The sequence below is a fragment of the Schistocerca cancellata genome, chromosome 3, assembly GCF_023864275.1.
Source record: "Schistocerca cancellata isolate TAMUIC-IGC-003103 chromosome 3, iqSchCanc2.1, whole genome shotgun sequence".
Classification (NCBI taxonomy): domain Eukaryota; kingdom Metazoa; phylum Arthropoda; class Insecta; order Orthoptera; family Acrididae; genus Schistocerca; species Schistocerca cancellata.
Window position 1 is genome coordinate 697,468,935 of NC_064628.1, and position 6,000 is coordinate 697,474,934.

The window sequence follows — 6,000 nt, forward strand, 5'->3', positions numbered from 1 at the left end:
AGGAGTGTTCGGTGCACTGAGTGTTCAGACACATCTGTACTCGGACAGCACTAAACTGTTAGTTCCTGTTTTACCAGTCTGCCCAGCCTGCGACATCCGTCATCTTTAGAGAGGGATGGCCGCCCAAACCCAAGACGTGTGGACACGGGGCGAAACCAAGGTGAAACCATTCACCTTGGCTTCGCCCCTTGTTGAAGACACTGACCACAGCACTCCTCGAACACCCGGTAAGTCGTGCAGTTCCCGAAATGCTTGTGCCGAGCCTCCAGGACAACACAAACTGCCCTTGGTCAGACTCAGGTCACGCGCGTTCCACATTCTGCACACAGACAGCATGCCTACTAATACTATAGGGTTATTACAAATGATTGAAGTGATTTCACAGCTCTACAATAACTTTTATTATTTGAGATATTTTCACAATGCTTTGCACACACATACAAAAGCTCAAAAAGTTTTTTTAGGCATTCACAAATGTTCGATATGTGCCCCTTTAGTGATTCGGATGACATCAACCCGATAATCAAGTTCCTCCCACACTCGGTGCAGCATGTCCCCATCAATGACTTTGAAAGCATCGTTGATGCGAGCTCGCAGTTCTGGCACGTTTCTTGGTAGAGGAGGTTTAAACACTGAATCTTTCACATAACCCCACAGAAAGAAATCGCATGGGGTTAAGTCGGGAGAGCGTGGAGGCCATGACATGAATTGCTGATCATGATCTCCACCACGACCGATCCATCGGTTTTCCAATCTCCTGTTTAAGAAATGCCGAACATCATGATGGAAGTGCGGTGGAGCACCATCCTGTTGAAAGATGAAGTCGGCGCTGTCGGTCTCCAGTTGTGGCATGAGCCAGTTTTCCAGCATGTCCAGATACACGTGTCCTGTAACGTTTTTTTCGCAGAAGAAAAAGGGACCGTAAACTCTAAAACGTGAGATTGCACAAAACACGTTAACTTTTGGTGAATTGCGAAATTGCTGCACGAATGCGTGAGGATTCTCTACCGCCCAGATTCGCACATTGTGTCTGTTCACTTCACCATTAAGAAAAAATGTTGCTTCATCACTGAAAACAAGTTTCGCACTGAACGCATCCTCTTCCATGAGCTGTTGCAACCGCGCCGAAAATTCAAAGCGTTTCACTTTGTCATGGGGTGTCAGGGCTTGTAGCAATTGTAAATGGTAAGGCTTCTGCTTTAGCCTTTTCCGTAAGATTTTCCAAACCGTCGGCTGTGGTACGTTTAGCTCCCTGCTTGCTTTATTCGTCGACTTCCGCGGCCTACGCGTGAAACTTGACCGCACGCGTTCAACCGTTTCTTCGCTCACTGCAGGCCGACCCGTTGATTTCCCCTTACAGAGGCATCCAGAAGCTTTAAACTGCGCATACCATCGCCGAATGGAGTTAGCAGTTGGTGCATCTTTGTTGAACTTCGTCCTGAAATGTCGTTGCACTGTTATGACTGACTGATGTGAGTGCATTTCAAGCACGACATGCGCTTTCTCGGCTCCTGTCGCCAGTTTGTCTCACTGCGCTCTCGAGCGCTCTGGCGGCAGAAACCTGTAGTGCGGCTTCAGCCGAACAAAACTTTATGAGTTTTTCTACGTATCTGTAGTGTGTCGTGACTATATGTCAATGAATGGAGCTACAGTGAATTTATGAAATTGCTTCAATCATTTGTAATAGCCCTGTACATGCACCGTGGATGTGTACGACTAGCAGTCATTTCTCGCCAGGAGACGCTTCTATCGCCTGGATGCGTGTATATCGATAGCAGGTCGACGGTGATAATGTTCTACCTGACCAGTGTATGTCTTGTTTGTTTTTGAGCCTCCCTGGTGTTGCAGTCGCTGTTTCACAAGTAATACAGGCTGTGTCTCGTCTTTTGCAACTTTGATAAAAAGCCTTATTTAGACAACACATCTTTCATTTTGCATCAAAGTACCTCTAGTAGCCAGATCTTTTGCTTCCTACGTCATTCATGATATTCTTTCACACACAGGTGCTCGATTTTTTAGAACATTGCATTTCACTTACGCTGGATACATTTTCATTTTCAGATTGTGCTGATACATGTACACCATCTGAAAAAAGGAAAATACAAGGTGTTCTACGAGAAATGGTTATTATCCAGTGATGTGACAAGAACGGTCATTCGAAGCAAAGCAGTCTAATAAACATGGTCTTAAAAATACGTACCTTAGGAGCTTTCTGTTCCACAGTAGCGAAGATGAACAAGTGCTCGTAGTCATTAGTTATGCACTTTAACACGCATGTTTACAGGACCTTTTTTATTTTGGCCCATACTACCACCTCTAGAAATACGGAAAGCAAAGAGCTTGCAGTACAAGAGATTTGTTTGAGAGTATCGAAAATGAAGAATCGCTCCTGGCTCTTAAGGCCTGCATTTCGGAGCCCATGTTTATCAGACTGCTTTGTTTCGAATTATCTTTCCTCTCGTATCCCTGAATGATGACCATTCCTTCTGTGCACGCTTTATACCCAGTGACAGTGGAGCGCATTGTAATAAAAATCGTGCACCTACGTGTGGAAGAGCATTGGTAAGGAAATGGGAAGCGAAAAATTTGACTAACAAAGATGCTTCGATATAAACCTAAACGCATGTTTTCTAAGTGAGACGTCTATTACAATCGTAAGAGACAGTATAACAGTATACAATCTTAGTTTCAGACTATTTCCATTGTCGAGAATCCCATAGGAAAAATGAATGGCTAAGTATTTTGATTTTCCGTCGTAGTGGGTAGTGACAACGCAGGCGTGAGGTGACTTGCAGTTGTGAATAAATTAGCTTCTGACTGCAAGAATAGATTTAAGGCTTTAATGCGCAATCGATTTCGGGACTGCCAGTTCGATCTCCAGATCTTCAGATGAAATGCAGCTCAAATGGATGAAAAAAAGGCCTGACATCGATTATACGCATATTTCATCTGAACATGTGAAAATGGAACAGGCAGTCCTGAAATCGAGTGTCCATCATAGAATTAAAAAGCACCTTTGTAGCCAGAAAGTATTTTATTATAATTTCAGAACAACTAAACTTTTCCTTGCAAGCTCTGATCTCTGTTACGTTATTACAGTGCTTTCCCTGGAACTGGACGACGGTTCAAATCCGCATCCAGCCATCCTGAATTAGGTTTCCCGTGATTTCCCTAAATCGATTCAGGCAAATGCTGCCGCGCGGGATTAGCCGAGCGGTCTCGGGCGCTGCAGTCATGGACTGTGCGGCTGCTCCCGGCGGAGGTTCGTGTCCTTCCTCGGGCATGAGTGTGTGTGTTTGACCTTAGGATAATTTAGGTTAAGTAGTGTGTGAGCTTAGGGACTTATGACCTTAGCAGTTAAGTCCCATAAGATTTCACACATATTTGAACTTTTTTTTCAGGCAAATGCCGGGATGGTTCCTTCGAAAAGGCACGGCCGATTTCCTTCCCTATTCTTCCCTACTCCGAGCTTGTGCTCTGTCTTTAATGACCTCGTTGTCGACGTGAGGTTAAACACTAACTCCTCCTGCTCATCCTCCTCCCCGCCCCCCCTGTAACTGGCCCCTTCCCTACTGAAGCACCGCCTGCTTACATGTCTCACCAGTCTCTCTGTTTACTCCTTCAATTCTAAGCTCTTAACTTCATGTGACATAATGCTGCTGTCTTAAATTCTGGACTAGTTGTTACGTAACATTATTTATTTTACTATGTTGGCCCTGGCTCTGAGCACTATGGGACTTAACTTCTGAGGTCATCAGTCCCCTAGAACTTAGAACTACTTAAACCTAACTAACCTAAGGACATCACACACATCCATGCCCGAGGCAGGATTCGAACCTGCGACCGGATGAGTCGCGCAGTTCCGGACTGAGCGCCTAGAACCGCTAGACCACCGCGGCCGGCATTTTACTACGTTGTTTTGACGGTTTTTGTCGTTAATTTCTTTTTCATATAACTTATTGCATTGTACCTTGTTTTTCAATATCGTGCAGATGACAACCTGAAAATGTCGTTGATCGCCGTGTCAAAAATATGAGTGCAACTGGTACTCTTATCGATACTAATTAACAAGGGAAGCTCCCACAGCACCCCCCTTATATTTATTAGTAAAATGGTCCAGTGGATAACCCGTCAAAAACTGAACACAATTCAGCATGAAAACAGGAGGAAGGTGTTCTGAAATGCGTACAAAGAAGCAAAATAGAAACAAGGAACGGTTCAAGCTGAAGATGTGCAACATCGAGCAATCTGGAAGAATGGCGGCCTCGTGGTTGTGTGGTCACGGTTTTGGATTTCAGAACGGAAGATCCGTGTTCATATCTTCTTCGTGCCTCATTTATTTATTTTTTCCACAAAATTATGAACTTTCCCTCCAGTCACTGACGCGTCTATTCTTCTTCAATAGTCTCGGCAATTGTCTTACAAATCATTGGTTATAGAATATAAGTCATGCGATAAGAATATTTTACAGTCACAAGTAAATGTGATGAAAAGCGAGAACAGGCGAGATGCCGCATAGACTTCTCACAGAAATGAAAACAAAAAATAAACGGGTGTGAACTAGGAGTCGATACAACAAAGGAATTCAAGAGTCGAAACTTCCAATACAGAATGCAAGATCATAAGATGTGGTACTTGTGTAGAATAATAGGAGGGACGTATGTCTGGAGGTTCCTTCCTTACACCTCGCTGTTGCAAGAGTCAAAACTTCCAATACAGAATGCAAGATCATACGTTGTGGTACTCGTGTAGAATAATAGGAGGTACGTATGTCTGGAGGTTCCTTCCTTACACCTCGCTGTTGCAAGAGTCAAAACTTCCAATACAGGACGCAGGATCATACGTTGTGGTGCTTGTGTAGAATAATAGGACGTACATATGTCTAGAGGTTCCTTCCTTACACCTCGCTGTTGCAAGAGTCAAAACTTCCAATACAGAACGCAAGATCATACGTTGTGGTACTTGTGTAGAATAATAGGAGGTACGTATGTCTGGAGATTCCTTCCTTCCACCTCGCTGTTGCAAGAGTCAAAACTTCCGATACAGAACGCAAGATCATACGTTGTGGTGCTTGTGTAGAATAATAGGAGGTACGTATGTCTGGAGATTCCATCCTTACACCTCGCTGTTGCAAGAGTCAAAACTTCCAATACAGAACGCAAGATCATACGTTGTGGTACTTGTGTAGAATAATAGGAGGTACGTATGTCTGGAGGTTCCTTCCTTACACCTCGCTGTTGCAAGAGTCAAAACTTCCAATACAGAACGCAAGATCATACGTTGTGGTACTTGCGTAGAATAATAGGAGGTACGTATGTCTGGAGGTTCCTTCCTTACACCTCGCTGTTGCAAGAGTCAAAACTTCCAATACAGAACGCAAGATCATATGTTGTGGTACTTGTGTAGAATAATAGGAGGTACGTATGTCTGGAGGTTCCTTCCTTACACCTCGCTGTTGCAAGAGTCAAAACTTCCAATACAGAACGCAAGATCATACATTGTGGTACTTGTGTAGAATAATAGGAGGTACGTATGTCTGGAGGTTCCTTCCTTACACCTCGCTGTTGCAATCGGACGTTACACCACGGCACAGACACTAATTTGAATACAGTGATCAGATACGTCAGTGACCGGATGGGTAGTTCATAGTATTGTGAAGCGAAAATAAAATTGTAGGGCACGAGGTAGGTTTGAACACGGATCTCCCACCCACTTTGTAATCCATCACCATGACCACAGATCCAGGACACCGTGGCTCACGATATTTGCTCGATGTTGCATATCTTGACCTCGTACCGTTCCCTGTTTCGATTTCGCCTCTTTTTTTCACAGTTCAGTACAACTTCCTGTTTTCATGCTCGATCTGTGTCCAGCTATTGACGGGCCATACACTGGGTCATCTTACCACTAAATCCACGGGGGTTGCGATGGAGAGTTTTCTTCGAAACCAACTTTACGGAAATCGGAAACATGGTAAAAATTGCAGACTGCGTATATAAC